Below are 16990 nucleotides of genomic sequence, written 5' to 3' on the forward strand. Positions count from 1 at the left end.
TGCTTCTCCCTCTCCCTCTGCCCCTCACCCTGCTCTCGTGCTCTCTCTCACTATCTCCCAAATAAATAAAATAAAATCTTAAAAAATAATATAACTTCTTTTTATAAAACACTTGCACATGGGACCATCATTGTAAAATGATTATTAAATCTTAAGAAAATGCTTGGTTTTCTAATTGAATTTATCTTCTCTTCCCTTTTACTAAGTATTGTACTCTCCACTCACAAGACAACTTATGCTCACACACACACACACACACACACACACACTCCAGCTTCAGTTCAATTTTTAGCCCTGTTAAAGAGAAGAGAGCCACAAGCAGCCTCTCCCCAGAGTAATACAAAAGCAATTTTGAAACCTAATTCAGGAAAATATTTAACTACTTTATATACAACAATTTCCCTATTTGTTTTCCTCTAAATCATGACACAAGTGATGCCTAAGTCCCTAAGGATTACACTTTTGCTCTCAAGAGAATACATCATGGAATGTATACCATTCTGCAACTCACAAATCTTGGAAGTGAACAGAATGATATGGGAGGAAAATCACCCTACTTCTAGTAAAATGTGTTAAGCATTTTGTTCTTTTCCTTGAGCCACAGATAACTTTGTCCCATGCTTGGCAATTTGAGACCAAGCAAGATCAGCAACTCTGAAAAAAGTGTCAATCGATTCCACTCTATGTTTATATATGGCCAAATAAATGCACTGTGATCCAGCACATGGTGAATGGCCAACTTAACAATCGATCTAATTGGCAATCCGGTCCATTGGCCCAAGAAACATCTAGCTGGAACCAATAGACAGCTCAAAGGAGAATACATTAAATAAATTTATTATGTCCTGCTTGGGTTTCATAGATGTTTTTTAATAGATAGAAACAAAAAAATACAGTAATGCATTATATTTATTGATAATAGAAAAACAGGATTAAGAGTTGCATTACTTCTGCTCACAAATAAGATCCCACATAGTTTAGAAAACTCTATATTCTCCTTCTTGAGATGATATAATAACAGAGTAAAAGTATTTGCTGGATTGGTATTTTAAAATGATTTTAAGCTTGAAATAAAAAATAAACACAAACGTGGCATATGTTTTTTTCTCCAAATTTATCATTTATGGTACAAAGAAATTTATACCACATCTCTGTATGTTTGTCTTTTATAGTCAAGAATAATCATCCTTGTCATTTACCTCCCAAGATAATAGAAACGAATAGCATTGTGCTGGAATAATTTTAAACCCTCATAAGAAAGCTGCTGACTATGGTTAAGTATTATTATTAATCACTAACTATGGTCAGGATCAATATATCTACGCATTAAATTTAGCTTAGCCTGAATTATGCCTGAAGATATATTCAAACAATTATGTGATGCTTTTACATAGTTGTGTGGACCACACAAGCCAAATTTTCCAGCTCAGTCCCAGTGTTAAATATTATATTTCATTGTCAGCACATGCATCCAGGTTTTATTTTGAAAAATTGAGCCACTTTATATATTGGTGATACTCCATGATTCACAATATTTATCTGCTATATTATAATTAAAATTTCTTCTTGCTGGTTTACTAAATACAATGCCATATGGAAATAATATGGAAGTGCCATATTATTTCCAAAATTCATGAGCATAGATTATTCCTTTTACCTAATTAGTCTAAAAGTTAGGATAAACAATAAAAGATAATACTACAGTGTTTGCCATCTTTCCTCTTCTGTAGAGTCATCAAATTGTTAAATCTCTAAATTATAGTATACACAAAATCAATCAATGTTCAGTCTAAAACTGTGGGCAAAGAGATTTTTCCACAACTGGTACAGGAAGTACCTTTACACAGGATATATTAGGAACACAATATGTAAAAACATGTAGCTTCTCATAATAACTTGAGTTTGTGGTATTTCTAATAGGTTACAAAGTACAGGCATGCTTTGGAAATATTGAGGGTCCAGTTCCAGAACACTCCAATAAGGCAAACATCACAATAAAGTGAGTCAAATGAATTTTTTTGGTTTCCTAGTTCATATAAAAGTTATGTTTATATGATTACTGTCATTTATTACGGATGCAATAGCATTATGTCTAAAAAATGCGCATGCCATAATTAAAAAATATTCTATAATTTTCTGTGTATAGATTCTTAGTCTCTTTGGTTAGGTTTATTCCTAAGTATCTTATAGTTTTGGGTGCAATTGTAAATGGGATTGACTCCTTAATTTCTCTTTCTTTTGTCTTGTTGTTGGTGTAGAGAAATGCAACTGATTTCTGTGCATTGATTTTATATCCTGACACTTTACTGAATTCCTGTACAAGTTCTAGCAGTTTTGGAGTGGAGTCTTTTGGGTTTTCCACATAGTATCATATCATCTGCAAAGAGTGATAGTTTGACTTCTTCTTTGCCGATTTGGATGCCTTTAATTTCCTTTTGTTGCATGATTGCTGAGGCTAGGACTTCTAGTACTATGTTAATAGCAGTGGTGATAACGGACATCCCTGCCGTGTTCCTAACCTTAGCGGAAAAGCTTTCAGTTTTTCTCCATTGAGAATGATATTTGCGTTGGGTTTTTCATAGATGGCTTTGATATTATTGAGGTATGTACCCTCTATCCCTACTCTTTGAAGAGTTTTGATCAGGAAGGGATGCATGAAAGAAATTGAGGAAGACACAAAGAAATGGAAAAATGTTCCATGCTCCTGGATTGGAAGAATAAATATTGTGAAAATGTCTATGCTACCTAAAGCAATCTACACATTTAATGCAATGCCTATCAAAGTACCATCCATTTTTTTCAAAGAAATGGAACAAATAATCCTAAAATTTATATGGAACCAGAAAAGACCTCAAATAGCCAAAGGAATATTGAAAAAGAAAGCCAAAGTTGGTGGCATCACAATCCCAGACTTCAAGCTCTATTACAAAGCTGTCATCATCAAGACAGCATGGTACTGGCACAAAAACAGACACATAGATCAATGGAACAGAATAGAGAGCCCAGAAATAGACCCTCAACTCTATGGTCAACTAATCTTCGACAAAGCAGGAAAGAATGTCCAATGGAAAAAAGACAGCCTCTTCAATAAATGGTGTGGGGAAAATTGGACAGCCACATGCAGAGAAATGAAATTGGATCATTTCCTCACACCACACACGAAAATAGACTCAAAATGGATGAAGGACCTCAATGTGAAAAAGGAATCCATCAAAATCCTTGAGGAGAACATAGGCAGCAACCTCTTCGACCTCAGCCACAGCAACATCTTCCTAGGAACATCGCCAAAGGCAAGGGAAGCAAGGGCAAAAATGAACTATTGGGATTTTATCAAGAACAAAAGCTTTTGCACAGCAAAGGAAACAGTTAACAAAACCAAAAGACAACTGACAGAATGGGAGAAGATATTTGCAAATGACATATCAGATAAAGGGCTAGTGTCCAAAATCTATAAAGAACTTAGCAAACTCAACACCCAAAGAACAAAGAATCCAATCAAGAAATGGGCAGAAGATATGAACAGACATTTCTGCAAAGAAGACATCCAGATGGCCAACAGACACATGAAAAAGTGCTCCATATCACTCGGCATCAGGGAAATACAAATCAAAACCACAATGAGATATCACCTCACACCTGTCAGAATGGCTAAAATTAACAAGTCAGGAAATGACAGATGCTGGCGAGGATGCGGAGAAAGGGGAACCCTCCTACACTGTTGGTGGGAATGCAAGCTGGTGCAACCACTCTGGAAAACAGCATGGAGGTTCCTCAAAATGTTGAAAATAGAACTACCCTATGACCCAGCAATTGCACTGCTGGGTATTTACCCTAAAGATACAAACATAGTGATCCGAAGGGGCACGTGCACCCGAATGTTTATAGCAGCAATGTCTAAAATAGCCAAACTATGGAAAGAACCTAGATGTCCATCAACAGACGAATGGATAAAGAAGATGTGGTATATATACACAATGGAATACTATGCAGCCATCAAAAGAAATGAAATCTTGCCATTTGTGACGACGTGGATGGAACTAGAGGGTATCATGCTTAGCGAAATAAGTCAATCGGAGAAAGACAACTATCATATGATCTCCCTGATATGAGGGAGAGGAGATGCAACATGGGGGGTAAAGGGGGTAGGAGTAAATGAAACAAGATGGGATTGGGAGGGAGACAAACTGTAAGTGACAATCTCTCAAAACAAACTGAGGGTTGATGGGGGGAGGGGGGTTGGGTGGTGGGGTTATGGACATTGGGGAGGGTATGTGCTATGGTGAGTGCTATGAAGTTTGTAAACCTGGCGATTCACAGACCTGTACCCCTGGGGATAAAATATATGTTTATAAAAAATAAAATTTAAAAAAAATAAAAATTAAAAAATAAATTAAAAAAATGTTCTATAAAATGCTAACCATTGTCTAAACTTTCAACAAGTCATAACCATTTTTCTGGTGGAGGGTCTTGCCTTGATGTTGATGACTGCTGACTGACTAGGGTGGCTGTAGCAATTTCTTAAAATAAGACAACAATGAAGTCTGCCACATTGATTGATCTTCCTTTCATAATCAATTTCTCTGTAGCATGTGATGATGTTTGATAGCATTTTACCCACAGCATTATTTTCAAAGTTGGAATTAATGCTCTCAAAGCCTGTGGCTGTTTTATCAACTAAGTTTATGTAATGTTCTAGGTCTCTTGCTTTCATTTCAACAGTTTTCACAGCATCTCCACCAGGAGTAGATTCCATCTCAGGAAACCACTTCCTTTGTTCATCCATAAGAAGCACCTCCTCATTTGTCAAAGTTTTATCATGAGACTATAGCAATTCAGTCACATCTTAACACTCTACATCTAATACTAGTTCTCTTGAACATCTCTTCACATCTGCAACTAAGTCTTCCATTGAAGTCTTGAACCCCTCAAAGTCATCTATGAGGGTTGGAATCAACTTCTTCCAAACTCCTCTAAATGTTGCTATTTTGACCTCTTTTGATAAATCATGAATGTTCTTAATGGCCCTCTGGAATGATGAATCCTTTCCAGAAGGTTTTCAACTCACTTTGCCTAGGTCCATCATAGGTATCAGTATGGCAGCTGTAGCTTTATGAAGTTTATTTCTTAAATAGTAAGACTTGCAAGTCAGAATTACTTCTTGATCCTTGTGCTGAAGAATGAATTTTGTGTTAACAGGCATGAACACAATATTAATCTCCTTGTACATCTCCATCAGAACTCATGGGTGACCAGGGTCATTGTCAGTGAGCAGTAATATTTTGAAAGACATCCCCCCTGCCTTGCTCCAAGTAGTAGATCTCAACAGTGGACTTAAAATATTCAATAAACCATGTTGTAACCAGATGTGCTATAGTCTAAGCCTTGTTGCTCCATTACAGAACACAGGTAAAGTACATTTAGCACAATTCCTAAAGGCCCTAGCATTTTCAGAATGGTCAATGAGCATTGGCTTCAACTTCAAGTCACCAGCTACATTTAGCCCCTAAAAAGAGAGTTGTTCTGTCCTTTGAAGCTTTGAGGACAGGCATTGACTTCTCCTTTCTAGCTATGGAAGTCCTAGATGGCAACTTTTCCCCACAGGCTATTTTGTCTACATTGAAATCTGTTGTCTAGTGGAGCCATCTTCATTAATTCTCTTAGCTAGATTTCCTGAATAATTTATTGTAACTACTACATTAACACTTGCCGCTTCACCTTATACTTTTATGTTGTGAAAATGACTTTTTTCCCTTAAACTTCATGAACTAAACTCTGCTACCTTTCAACTTTTCTTCTGCAGCTTCCTCACCTCTCAGCTGTCATACAGTTGAGTAGACTTAGGGTCTTGGTCTAGATTAGGCTTTAGCTTAAGGGAATGTTGTGGCTGGTTTGATCTTCTATCCAGACCACTCAAACTTTCTCCATATCAATAAGAAGGCCTATTTTGCTTTCTGATTTATCATTTGTGTGTTCACTGGAATGGCACTTTCAATTTCCTTTAAGAACTTTGCCTTTGCATTCACAACTCCACTGTTTGGTGCAAGAGACATAGCTTTCAAGCCTATCTTGGCTTTTGACATGCCTTCCTCACTAATCTTTAATCTTTTTTAGCTTTTGAGTAAAAGTGAGAGATGTGTGACTTGAACACTTAGAAGCCATTGTAGGGTTATTATTTGGGCTAATTTCAAAAATTATTGTGTCTCAGGGAATAAGGAGGCTTGAGGAGAGGAAGGGAGATGGGGGAATGGTCAGTGGATGGAGCAGTCAGCACACACACAGCCTTTACAGTTGAAGTTCACCATCTTATATAGGTATAGATTGTGGAACCCTAAAATAGTTACAACAGTAACACCAAAGATTACTGATCACAGATCACTGTAAAAATATGATAATGAAAAAGTTAGAAATATTGCCAGAATTACCAAAATGCGACACAGAGAAATGAACTAAGAAATGCTATTGGAAAAAATTGTGCCAGTAGACTTGCTGAATGCAGGTTTGCCCACCAACCTTCAATTTGTTAAAAAAAAAAAAATGCAGTATCTCCAAAGTGCAATAAAACATGGCACAATAAAATGAGGTATGGTTGTAATTTCATAATTTTTATGCTTTATTAAGACTAGCTCTATAAGATTCCCACTTAAAAGAGACAAATCTATTAAAGCAAGGCTCTAAATGATGAAGTCTTGTCATTTCAGCCATGTCTGTCTGAGTTTTTGAAGAGAGATTATGACTGAAATAGTGGTGCAGACAACCAACTCCCAGGAAACAATTCCCCCCAAGCTGCTGCTTAATGATTTTATCATTTTAAGTGGTATGGAGGGAAATAAAATCAGGATTCTTAAAGTTGGCCCAAAGAAAACTGGATGGAAGTTGAAAGAATAGGGGATTCTGAAAATAAATTAATGGAGACTATTTTTTTTAAATGTATATTCACACCTTGTCTGGTTGTTAGGAAGAGGTTTGCTGATCTAACCAAGAAGGAGGAAGACAAAGAAATAAGCCCTTTAAAAATTAGAGTGTAGTAGTGCTGAAACATGGACACAAATGCTTCAACACTCTATCCATCAAGAGATAGGATCTATGCCCCTTCTCCTTGAATTAAGGTGGAATTGTGACTGCTGCCATCATAGAGTACAGTGAATATAACACCAAATGATTTCTGAGCATAGTTCATATAAAACCATGCAATTTTCCCTTGTATGATTGGAACACTTGTTTTTGGAGATGCATGCTCCAAGTTTGACTACCTTTAAGTCTTCATGCCAAGACGTAGCCCAAACCACCAAGAGAATCATCCACAAGTCTCCAGATGATTCCACTCCTCACCCACCACCATGCATTCAAGTCACTCACAGCCATCTGGATCTTCCCAACTATGGCCTAAACATTGTAGAGACAAACTATACCCACTGTACCCTTTCTAAACTTCTGATTCATAGAACTTGGGAGCATAAGAAAATAGTGGTTGTTTTGTGCCCTTAAGCTTTGGGATAGTTTGTTACACAGTAATAGATAACAAATGTAAAGGATAATTTTAACAAATGTCAGAACAGGGTTTTATTCCCCACTGCTTTATAGGAGTAAGAGTTTGGTGAAACAAGTAATAGGAGAGCGAGAGGGAAGGAGGAAGGGTGGGGACGAGGGAGGAAGGGAGAGGGAGAATAAGTTTTTTATAATGGATACAAAATAGCTAAGAGAGGCAGCCAAAAGTAGAAAGATAAAGTTTTGATGTTTTTATAACTGTTTCCATCTGGAAAATGTGAAGGATCTAAATTTCCCTATCACAGTGTAAGGGCCAGAATGACAGAAGAACCTTACTTATCCTTTAAAGAATGCAATCTGGATCTTGGAAGGACAGCATCATAGTAGAAAATGCAAAGAGAAACATGGACAGTGGAAGGGGGGTAGAAAGAGAGACTCCAAAATACGCATCTGAGATAGATGCCATATGCACCAACAGATGAGTCTAGGAAATTTTGCACTGTGTTCTAGACTTATCTACTTATGATTCCTGCTGGTAATGGTTACAGCAACATTAAGGGATGTCTTTTGGAAGGTTCCTCTAGTACACTGTTGAGTAACTGTTTCTGGAAATTAACTCCAGTTAGTTCATTTTAAAATCTGCTATCAAAGTTGCTGAACTGTAACAGAAGGGTAAAATGAGAAAGTTGGCAAGGGTGAGGCTCTCCCAAGGAAACAGTGGCCATAACTGGCAGTTAGAGTGGCATCCCGGCCCCACTTTGGACTCGCACAGAGAGCAGCAGGAGTCATGGAGGGCAAGTCAGCAAAGCCTAGACTCAGAAGTTATACACCCTTACTTGCCGCTTTCTAACACCTAGTTCAGTGCTTCTGGCCATCTAGAAAGAAGAATAAAACAATTGCAGTGAACTAAATTGGGTCATGTAGGTACAAACAGAGTATCTTGAGTTAAAAAAAAATTGGTGTAGGAATGGAAACTAATTTTAGTTGCCATGAAGTTGTCAATCAGTGAAGTTGCGCTTCTTCACTTAGTTTTGGGGAATTGAGATACAGTAAAATGTGGAGAGGAATCACCTAAAAGCCTAATCCAGCAGACTGAGTGCTATCAATTCTCAGAGAGAGATGTTTTTAGGTTTTGGAGGCTTCACTTCTTACTCTCCAGGAGTTTCTAGTTCTTCTAGGAATCTCCTCTGTTTATTTGTAATAATAATAATAATAATAATAATAATAATACAAAACAGTCCTTAAATTTTATCTGACCAGGTCCCTGCTACACATAATAAAAAGAAGGTGATACTTTTAGAATTTGCTAATAAATTTCAGAGTAGAAAAAAAAAATCATGTCTTCACAATGACAAGACCTAATGTAGTTCAAAATTATTTTATAACTAGGCTGGAATGTCTGGGAAGAAGGCAGAAATAAAGAAAAAAAGACATTGTTTATTTGCATTTTAATAGAGTAAGAAAACCATTTCGAAAACTGCTGCAGTTTCGTTTTAAACCAAGCCATGTTTGAGTACACCCATTTCTGCATTTTTAAACACCTCTGTTTCCCATTAAACCACTACACACATTTAATTTCCTCAATTGAAACACCACTGAGATAACAACATATAGAAAAAAGCATGAGCATTTTGGGCAATCCACTGACAGACATAATAGTATTTGTGTGGTATGTTCCATCTCAGTGCTCAAAAAAGCACCGAATCTGACAAAATAGATTCCTACTCTCCTAAATGGACAGACTCCACTCCAGAAGCTCAGGATGACTGCACAATATTATCACTTTTTAAAGGAGAGTTTCGTTTACCTGTGCTTCCTTTCTTCTTGGCATTAAATCAAATAAATTACGGTAGCTTGAGTATTTTATTTTGCCTGGTGACATTACAAAACATATCGAACATTGAAAGAATCTCTGTTATAAGATAGTTTTTGCCAAATATGTACAACTGGTAATGTGTAAGGATTGTAATATGTATTCACATAGGAAAGAAACTAGAAAACTGGAACAGTTGAACTACTGGTTATGTAATGAGGTTTATAACTTCTAATTTTAAGTTAGTGCCACTAATTCCTCCACTAGGAAACTAACTTTCACTAAAGTTGATTAGAAATAAATGCATTACTCTGAGAGATTATCCTACCGATCAATAAAACTGATCCTAGGATGTTTTGAAGCCTGACACTCTGAAACTCATAAATCTTGAAAATAACATTGCCAATTCATAATTTTCTCAAAATCAATCTCACTTCTCCTCCTTCCCTCCTGTTCCAGTGGAGAAATTATCCCTAGTCTTTTCCGTGACTGATGTTTCTGTTTCTATTCTTATTTTTAACTATTGCTGTTTTTTTGTTTTGTTTTGTTTTGTTTTTCAGAGAAGTCCTTCCCTAGTGGAAGACTATAATAGCTGAAAGACAGATTTTTCAGGAATAAACAGGCCTGGGTTCCGATCTTGATAACTTACTGCTTCTTAGTTCCTATAAGGGGTGACTTTAAGGAAATTACTCACCTTGTCCTTGTAGTTATAGAGTTTGCAAAACCCTTTTCCCTGTGGCATGAAATATTAGCCATGGGTTAACTTCAGCCAAATGATTCCCACATGGTAATTGCATCTGGACAGGGAGGAACTATAAGCATGCTATGAATACTTATGCAGAAGACATAGGTATGGACTTCTCTAACTGTAAAGACTCTTGCAACTAGCATCTTCCTTGCAAGGACTCTGGAAACTGTTCTTGTGGAGTTGTTCAAAAGCTGTTGGCTTCTGTAAAATGGCTTCCAAGTCAGACCCATTTTTCATCCTCCTGATAAATCATATCTCCTAATACCTGAGCTGTCTGTTGGACTGCTGCTTGGTCTTGCATACGAGAAAAATACATGATGCTTCTCTGCTGGGATGCTGTGTTCCTGTCTTATAGATCCTTTTGTGTATTTCGTGTCAAATACGGCCTATGATAGTCTCATAAGTCTAAATGTTTAGATGAGCCTAAGAAGACCAGTCCCCTCAATGAGCAGCATAGAAGGGTGATCAAATCTACCTTCTGATGATACAAATAGGATGAAGTCAGACTGCACAGAAATAAACACACACACGGTGACTCAAATACATCTTTACATGTTTCCCCATATACATAATATGAGAAAGCTCATTGCATTGGAATTTTATCACAGTTATATCTTAAAATTTTTTTTGTAGGTAATTTATGATGTCGGTGTTCCCCTAGTAAATTAAAAATTTGATGAGGGAGAGGCTCACTATTTTCATGGGTGCATTCCCGATTCGCATCAGGAGTGCTGCCACGTGATAGGTATTCAGCGCATGTCTGTTCTTTCTTATTACCGCCTCTCACTGGCGAGATCCCAAATTGAGATCAGTGGGAAGCCAATTTCTTATAATTTTGACACGTTATTGTATGTGGGGAAAAAAAAAAATACTCCTTGGCTAAATAAATTTGGGAAACACAAGGTTAGGTGATGATAAACACATTTTCTTTTTATTAGAGTACTTCTTGTAACTCTCCAAAATGGAGTGGAATGGGAGAAAGAGATATAAACTTACTGCTTGTGCAGTTTTATACCGCTCTTTTTTTAAGGCCAGCTTTTGAAATGGGTTTTATGCTGGAAATACTGCCAAAAATCTAAAGATAGGTCCTCTTGGAGCTATAAGTATCCCTGGATATAAACAGAGGCAACTAATTCTCTCATATACAAGTGAGGGGAATGAGGACAGAAAAATTTAGTAAATTCCCAAAGAACCCACAGCAAATAGTATTTCCCTATAGAGTTTACCCTCTTTTTTTTTTTTTTTAAGATTTTATTATTTATTTGACAGGTAGAGATCACAAGTAGGCAGAGAGAGAGAGAGAGAGAGAAGTGGAAGCAGGCTCCCTGCTGAGCCAGAGAGCCCCATGCAGGACTCGATCCCAGGACCCTGGGATCATGACCTGAGCCAAAGGCAGAGGCTTTAACCCACTGAGCCACCCAGGCGCCCCTAGAGTTTACCCTCTTGTTGATGAAAATTGCTCATACAATTGCCATAGCTTGACTATATCCTCCCCTCCTCCAATACTAATCACTTCAGTCGATAGAACAGTAAGATGAATTAGAAAACTGAGCATGTGTCCAAGAACCAGAAAGATCCTCAGATGCTAGAGCTGTGGGGGTCATCCTGCCTGGTCCTTACACATGTAACTCTTGGAATGTTTGCTCTCTACAAGGGCAAGATGAAGTTTTGCATTGTATCCACTTTCCCAGTCTCCCTTGGATCCTTGATCCTCAGCTCAGTGAAAATAAATCTGTGGCTTCCTCAGTGTTTCTAAAGCTCTCTAACAGTTTCAGATCTTGGAAGAGACTCATACCCACTTCTCTCTAGGATTTGTTTCTTTGTTCATCACCTAGCTTAATTATAAACTCTATGGCAAGAGGAACCATGAATCACTCTTTACAGTTGCCTTCCAACGAGCTGTTTCTCCAAATCAGTTGATAATGAAATATCTCAATTGCATTCTACATAGCATCCACACTGCTATTTGCAAGCATTTTCTACTTTCATTAAGTTCTGATTTCTAACCCTATCATCTTTGCTTTATGTAAGGATTCTACTTAATAATTTGATGAAAAAGATGTTCAATATGAGCTACCTCATCTTGTTGCCTCTTCACCTCAGATTTTCTCAACATCTCAATCGCCCTCTTACCGTTCCCTTTACGTCAAAGAAAGAAGAGTCATCCTTCCACTCCATCTACCTTTGAAAGGAAGAAAACCTCATGGCAGTTAAGAATAAATACCCCACATTAAGGAGGCAAAAAATCTGCATTCAATTCCAAGCTTCCTTTAGTTATTGGCTTTATGATCTTTAACAACTTCTTTGTCTAGTTTTACTTAACTGTAAAGCAGGAAAAATAACTACCTCAGAAGACTAAGGTGATGATTCAAAATAGAAGACCTTTGGTATGATGCCTTTACTCTATTCTTGATCCCTTTTCCTCTGGGTGATGTTCCCCCATTCTCTATCATATCTACTCTCTGATCACTGGACATCTAACCGCAATCTCAAAAAAAAGTGGTGTTTGATAGGTAAGAGGATTAAGGATACATTTATCTTGATGAGCTCTGAGAAATGAATAAAATTGTTGAATCCTAGGGGCACCTGGGTGGCTCAGCTGTTCAGCAGCTGCCTTTGATTCAGGTCATGATCCCAGGGTCCTGGGATGGAGCCCTACATCGGGCTCCTTGCTTGGTGGGAAACCTGCTTCTCCCTCTCCCACTCTCCCTGCTTGTGTTCCCTCTCTCACTGTGTGTCTCTTTGTCAAATAAATGAATAAAATCTTTAAAAAAAATTGTTGAATCCTTGTGCAGCTGAAATTAATATAATATTGTATGTTAATTATACTTTAACAAAAAGAGATAGATAATTTTAAAAAAGAAACCAGTGTTTGAGACTATATGCCCTTCTTCCATTTCAGATTGCCTGAAAAGTATTTAATCACCATGTAGGGCACTATCAGATAGAACAACTAGAAATACAAGATACCCAGTTAAATTTGAATTTCACATAAATAATATTTTTCACACTTTTTTAGTGTAAATGTATTGCATGCAATATTTGGGACATAGCCATACTAAAAAGTACTCATTGTTTAACTGAAATTAAAACTTGGGGTACCTAGGTGGCTCTGTTGGTTTAGCAACTGACTCTTGGTTTCAGCTTAGATTGTGATCTCTGGATTGCAAGATTGAGACCCTTATCAAGCTCTTTGTTCAACACGGAGTCTGCTTCAGTTTCTCTCTCTCTCTCTCCCTCTGCACTTCCCACTCATACTTTCTCTCTCTAAAATAAATAAATAAATCTTAAAAAAAAAAAAAAACCTTAACTTTATCTGGGAGCCTTATCTATGTCTCATTTTAAATATACATGGGATCATAGAAAAACCTCTGCTTTAATCATTTCGAGGGGTTTAAAGAGAAAGAGTGTTATGAAAGTTAAATGAGTTAAGGTATGCACAGTGTCCAAAAACATGGAGCGCACGTGGTAAATATTTGTTCAGTGCTCATTATTTACTCTAATTTTAAATTCTTATAGGTGCTTCTATTAATATGGACAAACATTACTATTTTACAGATGATAGGATTTAGTCTCAGGAAAAGTAAGTGGCATTATCAAGGTCTTGCTAATGTATAATGGTGGAAGCTCACATCGTCTAACTGCCAAGCTGATGCTTTTCATGACCAGTCCATTCTGTCGTTTGAGATCACTTGCCATGAACTATTGTAGGTCTCGATTTGTGCAGCAACGTGTGGTGTTACCACAGTTAGTTACTAGTTACTAGTGTCTTGGCAAAAGGGACGATATGGTTTAAAAAGATAAATCTGCTTTAATAAGAGAAAAGAAAAAAAGAGAAGGTAGGGAAGAAAAGAGGAGGGAAGAAGGGAGGGAGGGGAATGCATTACACCGGAAATGGATCATCCATTATCACTCTGGGTTTGTGGTTTAATAAAGGTAAGCTCATCACAGGTAAGAAAGCATCAATACACTTACTTCTGCCACGTGACTCATGCAATGGAGAAGTTTCCTCTTTTCCTAATCCCTCTCCTGAGAGTGGATAACACACTCTCTTCTAAATAGTCATCTTCATTAGATTTGGTGGAAACAGTATTTAAAAGGAACTCTCTGTGCTCTCAGTCCACAGCTGAGAGAATTTAGCTCTGAGGAAACCAGATTGCTGTCTCCCTTCTCCCCACTGCAGCAGTGTGTGCCTGATACCATTTTCTATGTTGTAGCCATAAAGCATCACCAGCCTAACAGGGCCAACCCGCTAATGTGTGCGGGCGCAGAGCACTCTCCAGATAGCTCGTTGTAAAGACGCCCTGGGAATATGTCTGTCTTGTATGATCTATAACCTCTGGCACAGTATTAGAAAGCACACAGTGTTGAAGAAGCAAAGTGCCGAAGTCTAGGTATATAAATAGCTACAGAAGCCACTAGAAGAAATGTACATTTGACTTTGAACAAACAGTCCAATGTAGCTTAAGGATTTAAACCTATTTTTATTTTGAACTGGCAGTGTTAAACCCACTAATCACCTAAATGGATACATGAGAAACCTGATTGTATCATTCATTTCTTTTTTTTTTTTAAGATTTTTTTATGTATTTATTTGACAGACATAGATCACAAATAGGCAGAGAGGCAGGCAGAGAGAGAGAGGTGGAGGCAGGCTCCCTGCAGAGCAGAGAGCCCAATGCGGGGCTCGATCCCAGGACCCTGTGATCACGACCTGAGCTGAAGGCAGAGGCTTAACCCACTGAGCCACCCAGGCGCCCCTGTATCATTCAATTCTTAAGCAGAGGGTCTGTCTTTATTTGGTTTTAAAACTCAATGGCTATAACTATTGGTCACAGCGTAACAAAGCCTCCCCAGATACAGGTCGAACCCACTGAACGCAGATTCAATGGGTAAATATTATGGTGAAGAATAACACATACTTGAAATTTGAATATTATCTATTAACTTATCTGAGAGCCAGTGCATTTGTCACCTGTACGATCGAGATTAAAGATCAGTGGCGACTGAATGACTGGACTTCTGTTTTTTACATTTTTTAGTAAATTGTGGACTGCAGTTACTCCCCAATGTCATCAGTGAAAAGAAAGCCATTAAAGAAAAGTGCAACATTTTCACTCACCTCTCTAACAAACTCACTTCTAAATAGCCACTTCAATCACTTCTTCTGCTTGGCTAGCCCCGGGATTTTTTCTAAAACTTCAGTGTTCAGAGTAGCCCACACACTTGGACAGGTTTACCTGCTTATACTTCGTGGTCAGATTGCAAGAGCGAAAAGAATTAGGGGAGCAAATATACTTTACCTCAATCAGAATTCTAGGTGCAGCCTGCAGGAGACTTTTGTAACAACCAATTTGCTGTAGCCGAATCAGTCACAAGCACATTGCAGGGGACATTTTGCAGGATGGGTTCCCCGATAGGTGGGACAGCTTCTGATGAAGAACCATTAGGGTAACTAGTGCCATCAGCATCAGCACGACCTGACTGATTCACTTAAGTATAGTGCCTTCCCAGGCAGACATAGCATAATCAGAGGACTATTGTATCCAAAATATTAGGCATTTCAACTTAAATCCCTGAATAGCATTTGAGAGTCAAAGGACATAAATAAATGACCAAAAATACCACAGTTGGTGAACTACATATAATTAATAAAACAGTAAATATTAACAAGCATCCTCTCGGTTTTTTGGCAACCCTTAAATTTTTGTAAAAAATGAAGTCTTTTGTGAAAAATAGTTAACAAAAGTGAATGTATAATCAGGTATTATATGTATAGTAACAATAAAGTAGTGCTTCCAGTTTGAATAATTCTTAGACTCCAGTCTTAATTTTCTAGCTACAAATGACAAGTTACATTTGTTACTCAAATTATTTTACTATTCTACAAACCTATAATTAGTTATAAACTTAACATGTGAATAGCTTTTCTAAATTTGTAAAGTCTTAAAATAAAAATTATAAAATTATCAAACCAGTAATATCAAATTTTGCATCATTCAACAGCTTGTGTTAGTTTACTAAAACTAAATAATTAATTTCAATGCATCTATGATGTATATTGCTATGATGATGGTCCTAAGCTTAAAAAATGTGTATCTACTTTTTTTCTCATGGGAAAATATATACAACATAAAATTTATCACTGTAGCCAGTAAGTGTACAGTTCTATAGCATTAAGTATGTTTACATTTTTGTGTATCTATCACCTCCGTCCATCTCCAGAACTTTTTCAACTTCTCAAACTGAAACTCAATTTCCATTAAACACCATCTCCCCATTTCTCTCTCCCCCAGTGCCTGGCCATGATCATGCTACTTTCTGACTGTATGAATTTTACTACTCTAGGTTCCTTATGTAAAAAGAATCATATAATATTTGTCCTTCTATGACTGGCTGATTTCACTCCACAAAATGTCCTCAGGGTTCATCTATGTTGTATCATGTATCATCATTTTCCTCCTTTTTAAGGCTGAATAATATTCCATTGTGTGTGTGTATATCATCTCATTTATCCATTCGTCTGTTGATAAACACTTGAGTGGCTTCTGACTTTTGGCTGTTGTGAATAATGCTGCTGTGAACATTGGTGTGCAAAGATCTGTGTGAGTTCCAGCTTTCACTTCTTCGCGGTGTATACCCAGTTCTTTTGGGTGAAATTGCTGGGTCATATAGCAATTCTGTGTTTAATTTTTTGAGTATAGCCATAGTGTTTTCCATGGAAACTGCACAAGCAATCAGGTTGTATTTTTGATCCCAGTCCTTTTTATCAGTGCCTTGATCTTGAAGCCTGACTGCCTCATTTGGACTGTGTTTGCTGATAATAAAAATAACCTCAAAAATTATGCTGATGAAAAAAAAAATTATGCTGATGATGGTGGTCCTCATATGTTCTTGATTTTCATGAATGAAGATGTCTGCTGAAAGCCCTATAACCAATCTAT

This window comes from Lontra canadensis, unplaced genomic scaffold (genome assembly GCF_010015895.1).
Source record: "Lontra canadensis isolate GAN:19392208 unplaced genomic scaffold, GSC_riverotter_1.0 scaffold53, whole genome shotgun sequence".
Taxonomy (NCBI): Eukaryota; Metazoa; Chordata; class Mammalia; order Carnivora; family Mustelidae; genus Lontra; species Lontra canadensis.